Source organism: Electrona antarctica (genome assembly GCF_951216825.1).
Source record: "Electrona antarctica genome assembly, chromosome: 14".
Classification (NCBI taxonomy): Eukaryota; Metazoa; Chordata; class Actinopteri; order Myctophiformes; family Myctophidae; genus Electrona; species Electrona antarctica.
Window position 1 is genome coordinate 23,105,346 of NC_136795.1, and position 14,607 is coordinate 23,119,952.

General features: G+C 43.2%; 1 long non-coding RNA gene across 1 annotated transcript; it reads right to left on the reverse strand.

The window, feature by feature from the left end:
- Window positions 1-708: 708 nt before the first annotated feature.
- Window positions 709-14,196, reverse strand: LOC306936954. Its single transcript, XR_013791572.1, has 3 exons — window positions 13,829-14,196; window positions 8,194-8,349; window positions 709-2,732 (listed from the first exon to the last, which is right to left on the reverse strand). It is a non-coding gene; the product is annotated as an uncharacterized lncRNA (long non-coding RNA).
- Between the last annotated feature and the right edge of the window lie 411 nt (window positions 14,197-14,607).

Below are 14,607 nucleotides of genomic sequence, written 5' to 3' on the forward strand. Positions count from 1 at the left end.
GGGGGGGGGGGGGGGGTGGGGGGTGGGGGGGGGGTTGGGCTACGGGCAGCAAGGCAAGCGGGGGAAACTTTTTTATTAGCTTTTTCCATTGTGTAACCATGGTATCCATGAGTTGTTTGGTCGTATTGCAGTTGTGCATGTCGCAAAAACGAGGACGAGGCTTGATTTCATAGGGCGTGCCAGATTGATTTCAGCCGTCACATTTGTCACTGCTAGGAATGAAATTAGGGAAGGATCAGCTGTTTGCGATCACTTTATAAATGCCGTGGCGACGTGGGTGTACTACAAAACTGACGCTCGAATTTGGGGTAGATTTTACACTCAATTGATAAATGAGGGCCTATATCTCCAAACTGGCCTTGGAATAACCCAGGATGAAGTTACTAATGTTGCTCTGGAGAGGGAAGTCTGGAGCTCTCTGGTGGAGCTGTTGCCCCGGCAACCCAACTACGGATAAGCGGTTGAAGATTGATGGATCAGTAAAATATTGAGTTTATATGCCCCAAATCATTTAAAATACTATTGAATATCTTCCATATTCCTATTTGTAGTACTGTTATCTAATAGTTTACTATAATAATCCTTCCTGCATCTCCATTATGATATTAGTTACTGTAGTTTACTTTTATATATTTTTTACATTTCTTTTCTGCCACTTTAGCTCTCCGGTTAATACATTATTTATATAAAGTATTGACAATGAGGTAGTGGTGGAAGAAGTAAAACGTTTTAATTTCTTCAGATTTTTAGTACAGTAGGCTATAACAATACAATTAAAACATAAGTTACCCAGATAAAATTAATCTAATTCTTTCACATAATAAATTTCACTTTTTTTTGGCAAAAGTTCCTGTGTGTGTGTGTGTGTGTGTGTGTGTGTGTGTGTGTGTGTGTGTGTGTGTGTGTGTGTGTGTGTGTGTGTGTGTGTCAACTCAAATGGCTTCTTGGGGGAAAAAAACAAAAACGAAATGAAATGGGGAAAAAAAGAAACATTAACATTTACCACAAACTGTAGTAGAAGTAAAGAACGTGTCAGTGTCACTACCCTTGACCACACATTTTACACGTATTTTACCCTGTATGATTCCTCATGTGAATTTTTAGCTGACCATTATGAACAAAACCTTTACCACAAAATGTACAAATAAAGGGCTTTTCCCCTGAATGAGTCATCATGTGTGTTTTTAGATTACCCTTTTGACCGCAGCCTTTACCACAGATTGCACAAGTAAAGGGCTTTTCCCCTGTATGAGTCCTCATGTGTACATTAAGCTGACCTCTATGAACACAACTTTTACCACAAACTGTACAAGTAAAAGGCTTTTCCCCAGTATGACTCCTCATGTGAATTTTTAGCTGACCCCTTTGACTACAGCCTTTACCACAAAAGTTACAAGTAAATGGTTTTTCGCCTGTATGGGTCCTCATGTGTTCTTTAAGCTGACCTCTATGAACACAACCTTTACCACAAACTGGACAAATAAAGGGCTTTTCCCCTGTATGAGTCATCATGTGTGTTTTTAGACCACCTGTATGATACAATCCTTTACCACAAATTGTACACAAAAGGGTCTTTTTCCTTGTATGAGTCCTCATGTGTTTTTTAAGCTGACCACTATTAACACAGCCTTTATCACATACTGTACAAGTAAAAGGCTTCTCCCCTGTATGGGCCCGCATGTGGTCATTAAGCTGAGCTCTATGAACACAACCTTTACCACAAATTGTACACAAAAGGGGCTTGTTCCCTGTATGAGTCCTCATGTGTATATTAAGCTGACCTCTATGAACACAACCCATACCACAAACTGTACAAATAAAGGGCTTTTCCCCTGTATGAGTCATCATGTGTGTTTTTAGACCACCCGTTTGATAAAAGCCTTTACCACAAATTGTACACAAAAGGGTCTTTTTCCCTGTATGAGTCAACATATGAGTTTTTAGCTGACCACCATGAACGAAGCCTTTACCACAAACTGTACAAATAAAGGGTTTTTCCCCAGTATGACTCCTCATGTGAATTTTTAGCTGACCCCTTTGACTACAGCCTTTACCACAAAAGTTACAAGTAAATGGTTTTTCTCCTGTATGGGTCCTCGTGTGTTCTTTAAGCTGACCACTGTGAACACAACCTTTACCACACACTGTACAAGTAAAAGGCCTTTCTCCAGTGTGAATCATTGCGTGCGTCTTCAGATTAGCCATTTGATTAAACATTTTGCCACACTTTGTACAAGTAAACTTTTGCTTCACTGTTTGACACCTCTTGGAGTGAGTTTGTTTTGATGATGTCCGGTCCTGGGACAGCTTGTTGCTCAAAGACAATCTTTGTCGTTCCACATGTTGTGTCTTGTGGGATTTCAGTGTGTTTAAAGCTGACTGACCTTCCCTGGTCTCTTCCCAGTCATCACTGTCAGTTTCAGATTCAGAACAGGGTGAAGATAGGAGCTGGTCTTCGCTAGTTTGTTGTGATGCGACACAGTCCTCTACATCAGATTGTGTTTTCATGTGCTGAGTTGAAGTGCTGGCTACGGGCTCTGTCTCTCCGTTTTCATCTTCACGTTTCAATGCAAGTAATGTCAATGTTGACCAATCCGCCTCCTCTGGTCTTTGAAGTAGCTCATCTTGTTCATCTTTAATCTGTGGAGGTTGTGGTTCCTCCAGGACCAGACTGGGGCTCCTGTCCTGTTGTTCTGGGGAAAACTGTCTACACACAGAGAGGTGCAGGAAGTCTAGGAAAAAGATACAAAGAAAGAAAAATGTGTAATGTTTTATTATTATGCACTGTCATTGTACAGTTACTATTGTTACTGTACTGTTAAAGGTATATTCAGTGATTTGACTTTTTTTCTGGATAATCCTCCCTACTATAGAGTGTGCTGACCATATAAGGAGTTCGTCCCTGTCCCCAGTGAGCCCCTGGGGTCAAAAAACCCTAGTTTCAGTTTTGGTGGCGGGTGGCAAAACCTTCATCCAATCAGGATGAGAGGGGCCTTCCTCCAATCATGATCGAGTGGGGTGGGCATTGGTGCACGTGCTGTTGGTCAGTTGTACTTCCCCCACTGTAGAGCGTGTGCATGTGCACATTAAGGCTGAACGATTAATCGTTTTCAAACCGAAATTGCGATTTGAAACCACGCGATTAGCAAATCGCAAAGGCTGCGATTAAAAAAAAAATCATAATCAACCCGGAGCGCGTCTGATCCAGTATTTACAACACGGCTATACTGTGCTCTCTATTCTAACCAATCAGAAGTGTCCCTGCAGTGCATGTGACTGCAGTGCATGTGTACACGCTCGCGCAGTGCCCAAAACAAAGTCATCATTTACGTCTACTCTGCTCTGTGTTCAGTGCGTTGATGCTAATGCTAATGCTAGAAGTCAGCAGCAGCTGAGGAGCAGATAGCGTCTGCGGAGCCCGATTGCCCGAATAAACTTTCTTAAATCCGCACAATTTAATCCCAAAGAGATCAGGCACTTCGGGGATATGGCATTATTTTGGTTTTGACGTTACAGACGTCCAACAAGAGAGTTTTGTGCAAGACCTGTCATGGTACAGCAACAGTCAAAACATCCCGCAGCAACACCACAAACCTTCGCATGGCACGGGCGCTGTCCTGCTGTCCTGTCCCCTGTTTATTTTATTAATGCTACATTGTCGTCGTCGTCCCCGATTCTAGTGAACCGGTCCCCATTGTGGTGCATGTACATTTGTAATGATTTGTCTGAGCGAGGTCCGCGAAATTGTACCGAGATCCGAGAGCCATCATTAAAAAAAAGCTTACACCAGGACCCGTGGTGGGGAAAATAGCCGGCCAACAAGCTCATAAACATTAAAGTTAAAGTTAGGAGCTTGTCTTAAACCTCAGACAAAATGATCTCTAATAATTGATAGCCTAATTCTGTCATCACATCTGTCAAAATGCAGCCTACACTTATGCAATGCATATGCTTTTATTTGGTTAAAAAAATCCCACCCGTGTGAAGTGAGGGGCGCTCTTATCATCGTACATCATCATGACATAAAATAGACACTAGGCCTATTTCTTTGCTCAGACAATGACATAAAATTGTCAATGGGAATGTAATGTTTGTGTAGGACGTTTGTGAACATACGTGCACTGGATTTAGGAGGGGCTACTGCCCCTCAAAAACAAATAAATCAATTGAACATAATATCTAAATGTGAATATTAAATGAGAATCACAATATTGTGCTCTGATGATTAGATAACTGTAGCCTAATAGCACTTAATTGCACTTAAATAGAAAGTCTGGAAATTACATTGCATTTATGGTCTGTATCCAGAGAGCTATTTACAATTATTTCTAACATTACAATTTTAACACACATTCTTATTGTAGTTAATTAAACACAGGTCAATTTGGTTAGCCTACATTATTTTGAGCTGTCTCACATCCTGTGAATCCTGATTCACAGGATGCCTGGTAATCACTGCCTGGTAAAGTAAATGAATGGTATGCCATTTGGTAATGTTTCATTACTTTTTAAATGGACACAGTGAATACTAAATTGAAGCTTTACTTTTTAAGTGGTGCAACCACTTCATTATGGAGCTTTGTGTGTCTGTGGGTGGGTGGCTGGCTGGCTGGGTCTGTCCGAGCACGAAAATAGCATTTGTTTGGTTTTCACAACCAAGTGTCACTGTTGCGCAGCCTAACTGTATAGGCCCTATATGATGATTTTAGGTGTGACATTACAGTACAGTGACAGTACAGTACAGTACAGTACAGTACAGTACAGTACAGTACAGTACAGTATAGGGACCGCCTGGGGACCCACACACGGTAACTCTTTCTCGACCGTTTCGGACGCGGGGCGGCTCGCCTAAACCGGGCCGGCACCCTGGGCACGTTCCTGTGGGTCTGGAAGTTTCGGGGACCCCCCCGGGGGCGCCCACACGGAGTTGAACCACTTACTTCACACGGGTGTGATTTTAAAAAAAAATATCGCGAGTCAAAACGCAATCGCAATATTGGTCAGAAAAATCGCAATTAGATTTTTTCTCAAAATCGTTCAGCCTTAGTGCACATCTTGTTACCGGGTGGACCGGGTTTTTTCCCAAATCACCCAAATCACTGAATGCTCCTTTAAAGGACCATTTCACCACTTAACAACCTATCTTCATATAATTGGTCCTTACTAATGTTCATGATAAAATACCGCAGCGACGCACAATGAATTAAGCAGCCTATAATAAAAAAGTGAAACATCCGACAGTAACAAATCAGCAATTCTTAAACAACGCCTGACACAGGCATTACCTCTCCTTCAAATAAAAAAATCACACCCGTGTGAACTGAGTGGTGCAGTGACGTCACACACTAACCATAGCAACCGTGCTCATCTGTACAGGCACAAACACACACGGGTACTAACAAAGCTGGTTGTTGGAGTGGTTTGCACCACTCAAAAAATATAATCCAAAGCAGCACAGCACACAACGAACGGCATTTTACATTTATAACTGAAATAAACTCAGAGGCTTCGTGGAAACAGAACGCAAGTGTAAAGGACGCAAGTGTAAAGGAACGGCATTTTGCTTCTCTTGCCGTAAAATGAGCTGAAATAAAGCGTCATTTAATCAAGGCTTTATGACAGCAGCGAGACGAGTGCTTGCTGCGAGGCGCACGCATGGCTCGCGGACCAAAAGCGGACGCTTTTGGAGGAATGAAACGCAATAGACTATCAGCGCAATCAGAGCTGCCTGGGAGAAATGCGAGGCCCTGTGCTTTAATAATTAATATCCAAAACTATACAAAAATGATCACATTTCTATCTATAAGGACAAACCTTATTAGAAAAAAATATGAATAGCATATGAAAGCCTTTTGTATATAATGTGTATAGATTACTATTGGAATTGCAGGTGCTGCCAAATAAGTAATTACTAGGCTACCTCATGCCAGTCAGTGCGCAAATATATAGGTCAGATCAATTAGCAGAGCGGAGCAGCTTCTCACTCTCGGAGCAGCTTCTCACCGGTACCAAAAAGTATGACCACATCACACCCGTCTTAATCTCACTCCATTGGCTCCCCATTAAACAGAGAATCGATTTTAAGATTATTTTATTTGCCTTTAAATCTCTCAACGGCCTGGCCCCCCCCCCATATATGGCCGAACTAATACAGCGCCACAACCCCACCAGAGCTCTGAGGTCTGCGGACCAGTCACTGCTGACCGTGCCAACAACCCGAACCCTCAGAACAAGAGGTGACCGTGCTTTTGCGGTGGCAGCCCCTGAGCTTTGGAACAATCCCCCCCCCGATATTAGAGCTGCTCAAACCATTGACATTTCCAAATCCCTTCTTAAAACGCAATTTTTTTCCCTGGCTTTCAATGTGAACTGATTTTAACCTAATTAGGCACTCAGGGCTCGACGCTTAGCATTTTTCCAAGTAGCACGTGTGCGACTAAGTTGAAAAATCTAGTAGCACACAAATTATTTTAGGAGCACGATGAAAAGTTATCAAATAATGTGTTTTTGAGGGGCGCTAGCCCCTCCTATATACAGCTGTAGTCCCCACACTTCTCAATATCTTGACAATGAAAGGAGAAATTAGGTCAAAATTCCGCTAAATATGACGTAAATTAAACATCAAAACATTAAACGCCATTGACATTGAAAGGACAATGTATGTCATATGTAAACGAGCAAATCAGCTAACCAATCACAGGCAACAGGCATTCTGATTGGCCAATATGAGATGATTCATGATGATGTATGATGATAAGAGCGCCCCTCACTTCACACAGGTGTGATTTTTCTTTAATACAGTGATATGAGGTAGGGGGCGGGCAATATGAAAAATCTTTCAGAAATGATCACAATATTGATATTCATCTGGATTTGTTTGTTTTTATATAATCTATATAATCAATTTGTTTTTATGCTGATAGTCTATTAGTTTTTTATGCAAATAGATAGAGGGATAGATGGATAGATAGATGGATAATCAATTCATTTTATGTTGCTCATGTATGGACAGACAGACTTTCTATCCGTTTTTATCCTGCTGTTCTATCGTGTGAGATTCGGTGCAGGGCGCAGGCTACTCGATGGTACTATTAGTATTGTAACATTCTCCTTGGCTTTGACTGCTTCAGTTCAGACCATCGTACATAGGCTATACACCTCGGCGTGGTGGAAGGAGGTAGTGGGGGGATCTTTGCCTTTTTTCCGTCGCTCGTTATGCAGGCTACTGACTTAATATGTACCCAGCCAAGTCGGTCATTCGTATTATCATTTGCGCTGCGCACACGATTTTGTAAGCGAGGTGCTGAGCGATGGTTGTTTTGGTAGAATCCGTGCACACGTGCACTCTTTGCGTGCACGGCCGCACGCTGTTTCACCCACGTTTGGTTAAAAGTTATAGAGTGATGTTTGAACATTAAACTTTCCAAATAACTTTAGTATTCAACGTGTCGGGGTCCTAGCAACTCCTTCTGTGCTATCATGCTATCATGCTGCGTTCGCTGCTGACAGGGAAGAGAAGTACTGAACAGCAAAACATGGAGGGGCGGGGCGGTGGGAGCAAAAGGGACAGATCTTCAAATGAACGCCGCATTGAGTCTCGACACGTTGTTAGCTTGTAGATCTGCTCTTTTTGGCGAACGACACCGCCGTACTATATAAATATAAATGTAAGTATAGAACCGCGACTATAGACTGTGCACTTGCTGTAGAGCCTTGTCTTTATCACGATTGAACCGTCAAATTCTGTAGTCGCACGGGTGCTACAAAGTGAATTTGACAACTCGCACGGTGATATTTTAACTCGCAAATGCGAGTACCTAGTCGCACTGTCGAGCCCTACTGGTTTCTATATGCTATGTTTTTATGCTTGATGTATTCCGTTTTATCTTTTGTTGTGAAGCACTTTGGTCAACACTGGTTGTGTTATAACGTGCTATAGGTTGATTTGATACAAGGTTGATTTGATACATTATCAACACATGAATATAACCATGATTATTGAAAACCTAGTTACATCACTGCAATCAGGTCCGGGGGCAGAGCCACAGCAGTGGGACCCAAAACGCTATGTTTTACTAATAATTACCGAGTCGATTTGGTGGCGACATAGCAGAAGTCCAACTTAAGTACTTTAACAGTGACCGGAAAAATGAAATCAAAAAAGAAAGAATGTTTGTTATTATTTTGTTTTACCTGATACTGTATTGGACCTCATCTTCTCTCCTCTTCTCTCCTCACGCTGTGGAGGTTGTGGTTCCTCCTGGACCAGACAGTGTCTCCTCTCTGGAGGTTGTGGTTCCTCCTGAACCAGACTGGGGCTCCTCTTCTCCTCATGTTCAGGGGAAACCTCTTTACACACAGACAGAAGGAGCAGAGAATAGGTAGCATCAGCACAACAACAACACCTCAAATGTGATGTTCTTTGAATGAGAAGATGGGGTAAAAATAAATTGTTGGCCAAATTGTCAAATATGATAGGAAAGAGCGGCAAACATTGTGAAAAATAATGTGAGCTTGTAGTAGGGATGCCACAAACTGACTATCAGCAAAATCGAATATTTGACAGCTCTTTTAATTATTCGACAGCCCCCCGCACATGCACGCCTCGGTCCATAAGTACAAATACACGAGAGTTGTCCTTGGTGGATCTTCAGCCATCCCAAGGTCGGATGTCATTTGTGACTTTTTACCGCATCGCTCCAGACATGTAAATGTTTCTGGCGAAAGGTAAACAGTCCTGTTAAAGTGGACGCAGGCATTACATGTACAGTAGATTGTGCATTACAATTCACCCACATCACACACACCAATGGTGGAGAAAACAATGCAAGGCACCAACCTGCACATCGAGAGAAATTAGGGGTTCAACGTCTTGCTCAAGGACACAGAACTTGCGGTTCCCATCCGGCAGCTCTACTGGCCACTATTTTATTATTTGATTTATTTTACCCTGAACCACTGACGCCCGATGAGAACAAATCATGTGCTCTGTTATTGTATGATAACAATAATAGAGCCCCTGAAAACACAGTGATGAAGCTTTTGTCAATCTAACAGTTACACAAATAACCAAAAATCATTGTGAAAGTGGTGGTGAAGCTGCTACACCCACAAAGCTGCTGGGAAATGTAGTTCAGCTAGTAGCTTAGCTACTCGTAGCTACTGAGTGTCAAAATACTTTTTGCCCTTGACAGCCCATACATCCAAACAGAAAAGGCCTAAAATGATGATGCCCTTGATCATGGGGAATTTTGGGTAATAGGCGTACCGATTCCGGTTTGGGGGTTCCTGCCTGATGACTACAAACCACTGAAACCAGTGACTACTGTAAGTTATCATCCGCTCCCGACCGGATCAGAAACCCGAAATGGTATGCCTCCGGCCCCGTCAAGCCAGCAAATATAACACTTCCTGTTTACTTCCTGGTTGCGAGCTAGCAAAAATAAGGTCTTCAGAAAACCCATTAACTCAACTTTGAGACAAAAGGGGCAGAGAGGCAGCTAATGTTTAGTAGTGATGGGCGTCTGACACTGAAGCGCCGACACAAGCTTCAAAACGGAACTTAATTTGCATATGAACCACTGCTTCGGAGCTTGCTTCACTGGGGGAAAAAAATCACATGACCATATGACGTCGAACCAGTAACTGCTTCATTCTCCCAACGAATCAGCAGGTTCACGGGTTCACACCCACCTCTCATTGTTTCGTTCCGTGAATGAATCTCTGGGTGGCACGGGTCCCGTGCCACCCAGTGCCACCCAGCTGTGCCACCTGAGCCCACCTCTCGATTCTGAATAGGTCGACCCAGCAGAAGCCATGGCTCGCAGCACCTCCCCAGCAGCAGCCATGGCTCGCAGCACCTCCCCAGCAGAAGCCATGGCTCGCAGCACCTCCCCAGCAGCAATCATAGCTCGCAGCACCTCCCCAGCAGCAGCCATGGCTCGCAGCACCTCCCCAGCAGCAGCCATGGCTCGCAGCACCTCCCCAGCAGCAATCATAGCTCGCAGCACCTCCCCAGCAGCAGCCATGGCTCGCAGCACCTCCCCAGCAGCAATCATAGCTCACAGCACCTCCCCAGCAGCAGCCATGGCTCGCAGCACCTCCCCAGCAGCAATCATAGCTCGCAGCACCTCCCCAGCAGCAGCCATGGCTCGCAGCACCTCCCCAGCAGCAATCATAGCTCGCAGCACCTCCCCAGCAGCAATCATAGCTCGCAGCACCTCCCCAGCAGCAGCCATGGCTCGCAGCACCTCCCCAGCAGCAGCCATGGCTCAGGAGCTGAAGTATCATGGGAATACTTCCTCCATGAAGTGGCACTTCATGCCAATCATAGAGCTCCTCCCAGGAGGGCACCAATCGAGGTAGGCTAAAATATTATAATAATGGATTTATCACACTGCACGTTATACAATGACTATATTCCATGACACAAGGCCTGCTTCATTTAAATATTGTAATATTTATTTCTGTCTGTCTTAGTAACTGACCAGAAGCAAGACTCTGGAGTGGAGGACTCTGGCTTCAAGGAGTTTGTGGGATTGCTTGATACCACATACATTCTTCCATCCAGAAAGGCTCTGAAATAGATTGTGGTTGCCATCAGCTGTGATGGAGAGTGTAGCGGCTGTGAGCCTGACCAGTGACATGTGGAGTGGACATGGCATATCTGGCAGTGACAGCCCATTATGTGGATGACTCTGCTAAGCTGGCCACAGTGATTTTGGGAGTGCTGCCATTCCCAGAAGCTCATACACATGAGAATAATTCTCATGATGGAATGGGGCATCTTTGACAAGGTGACATCCATTGTGACAGATGCAGGGTCTAATATGACTACAGCTCAGAGCTGTCGGACTGTTAAGGAAACTGAATAGTATTTGCTTTGCACATGCACTGAATTTAGTTGTGAAGAAGGCACTGGTGACAACTCCTGGCCTGGAAGACCTGCGCACAAGGTCACGGACAGTTGTACATCAAGACCACCAGCACTAGAGCTAAAGAGATGCTGGAAGTAGTGCAGAAGTCCAATAACCGACCAGTCATGAAGCTGATTCAGGAAGTGGACACTCGCTGGAACAGCACCTTCCTCATGTTCCAGCGTCTGTATGACGAGAGGCAGCCAGTGGGGGAAACGCTTTACATAACCATGGCTGCATGGATAAAAATCATTGCCCCATTTTATAAGGCAACAGTAGAATTGTCTGCGGAAAAGAGTCTCGGGAGCAATGGTAATCCCAATGACAACAATGTTGATTCACAATCTATATGAAATGATTGGGAATACAGACCACAACATGGCAAAACAACTGGGACAAAACCTGATGTGTGTGACTAGAACCAAGTTTGACGGCCTGGAGACCCAAACACAAATGAGCCTTGCTACACTGCTGGACCCTAGGTTCAAAATGTTATGGTTCTGCAGTCAGATTCAGGCCCAGCAAGCAGTCAGACGACTGACAGAATGACCAATGTGCAAGCGTAATGAGAGCAGCACCAGCACCACCACCTGACTCAGCTACAGAAGAACGGCGATCTACATCAACACAACCAGCACCAGCAGGTATTATAATAAATAGGTATTGATCAAATGTAGACAAAAGTACAAGTAAAACAATTATAGAAATTGTATACTTTCAGTACTAATTACTGTTATGTTTTGTCTTTCAGATGTGAACCTGTGGGCACTTTTGAACCGTGATGCTTCTGAAGCAAGGAAGTCGAGGAGGTGCAGAGATATATGAACGATCCACCACTGGAAAGAAGAACAGATCCTATGGTTTACTGGACCGACCATAAAAATATGTACCCAAACCTATATGTACTGGCAATGAGATTTCTGTGCACGCCAGCCACATATGAGCCCAGTGAGCGTGTTTTCAAAATGTGGAGAAGTTGTCAACAAAAAAAGAAACGGTCATCTAAAATGTATTTATCTAAAATCTAAATAAAAATATTTTAGTTACACAAGCATACCCTATGCCATTTTCCATGCCATAACACAATACACATCAATCTTGATTTGTATAAAGAACAAGATATTGAGGCTGTGTGTATAGCCTACGTATACACAAACACTATATATTGTACTAAAAGCCTCCAAGGCCAACCTAATATTTGACTGCAGTCTAACATTTTGCCAGCAGATGTCATTATCACTGGGCTGCGTTCACACATTCAAGACACCTGCCTTGTGTCTGTGTTTAATGGCCGCTCCAATGCATTTCCAATGGAAGCCCATATGGTTTGACCAAACATTTTGTTTGATGGGGGGAGGGGGGCAGAACACATCCATCAAAGCTGTGTTCAGACACAAGGCAAGTGTCTTGAATGCAGCTCAGTAAGGGCATATGTCGACCCTGCCCGCTCACCTCCACCCCACCACCTCCTGGTGCTGCGGCCATCTTGGAAACTAAACACAATATAAACAGTGGGAGAGGGGTGGGGCCGAGAAAGGCCCTTACTGGTTCGAGTGGTTCATAAATTTGCCCATCACTAATGTTTAGGTGTCAACCTTGGAACAAAGGAGGGTGATCACCTCCATATATTTGGCATAAGTTTGAGAGAGGGGATTTTTGGTTATATAAACTATTTAAAAAAAAAAAAGTCTCTCACATCACATCTACAATTTACAATTTACAATTTACAATTTAGGCATTTAGCAGACGCTCTTAATCCAGAGCGACTTACATTAGGCAGGAACAAAAGTATGGGAATACATCACATATATAAAATGCATTTATCAAGAAACATGCGTAAGCTAAGAACGTAACTAGAACATATCTATATAATGACACTATACATATTAACTATACATATATACTATACTATGCTATACATATGTAGGCTACTATGATGTGCTATGACTATATACAATGCAATTATTGTGCTGTCTACATGACATGCTATAAGTCTGTTTCAAATGCTATCTAAGTCTAAAAAGTGCTATCTAAGGGGGTAGGATAAGTGCTATGGGCCATGATGGAGTCTGAAAAGGTGGGTCTTCAGACTACGGCAGAAGATTGGGAGTGATGCCGCAGTTCTGACTGCAACGGGGAGTGCATTCCACAGTTTTGGGGCCAGAAGGGAGAAGAGTTTGGGACGTGTGGAGCGTTGGCCCGGCGTTTTTAGTGAGGGTACTTCCAGCTTTCCTGTATGTAAATTAAATCCTCCACATTCTACATTCATTCATTTTCCTCCATTGTAAATGTGCAACAGCGCCCCTAGCAGTCAGGGTTCTGTTGCGCATTTACAATAGAGGAAAATCCAAGATGGATGCCAGATTCCATTTTTTTTGTCCAGTGTCTAATTTGTAAATGCCATGCACTCCAGTGAACAGCATTTAGGGTGTTTGTATTAGTTTTACTGTTATTATATATTGTAGAGGACGTCAACCCGAACGTGTGCATATGTCACACCAGTTGATACGAAGAGCCGTCTTTTGTCCAGCGTCCAATTTGTAAAGGCCATGCTATGCACTCCAGTGAACAGCATTTATCCATTAGATATGTTTAATGTTATTATTCTTTTTTTTACAGAGAAGCATAATGTGTGTTGTAGAGCATCATTTAAATGCTTAATTTGTAGTTTTAATGTGCAAATTAATCGTTTTTCAATGGATTCAGTTTACTCTAGAGGGTACTCTTATTTTGAAGAGATCGTCCACCGGAAGTCTTATATATGATAGCTTAGATTTGCCAAAAATACACTGGCCTAATATTTGCTGGCTAGACACTGCCCAGGCTAAGGCTAACTCGTAGCTTGCATAGCTGCCTAAATGTAGCCCGCATGTAACTCGTATGCATTTTGAAATGACGGCAGCTGAACCAACCTGCTCGGCGTAGTTTGACGTTTGGCTGTAAAATGACGTCCAGCAGTTTGTTTTGTCTCTCCAGCAGAGTTTCTAGTGTATCTGTCTCTCTCTGGAAGAGGCTGCATATGTACTCTCTGAACGCACTTAGGCGCTCCAATACAAACACTCTGACATGAAGCTTCACACTATAAACATCAGCACCGCCGCCTCCACCAACACGCTGCTGCTGTTCGTCCAAAACACACAATATCTCCTCTCCCACCGTCGTCATGTGCTCATTTATCTTCAGCTCCATTTGACGCTTTTTACCAGACATTTTTCACCACGAGCTTCTCAGTCTCACCACTCACACCACCATGAGATCCTTCGAGCCCATGTTCCGTCAGCAGCATAACATTTCCGGTAGCCGATCTCTTCAGAATAAAAGTACTTTTATTCTCTACAGTCTACAATATTTGTAACGATCGTAAACGATTTTGAAATCTGGTAGTGTCACACACACTACAGGAGAATCTTTAATACAAGATAATCTTAGCAGATATGAGAAATCTATTAAAATCTGGGAACTAAATCGTTACCAAGAAATGTCTTCACCAATGTGTTTCTAAAGGTGTCTAATAACATGTACTAAAAGTTTGAAATTCAACCCCTGGGGGAAATTGAGTTATTAGCATAATATGTGACCATACCATTAACATCCTATATAAGGCAAAAAAGTCCAAATATCATCATTCTTTAAGTAGCATGTGACATATGAACGACTTCAAATTTGACACACACGTTCCACACCCCCACAG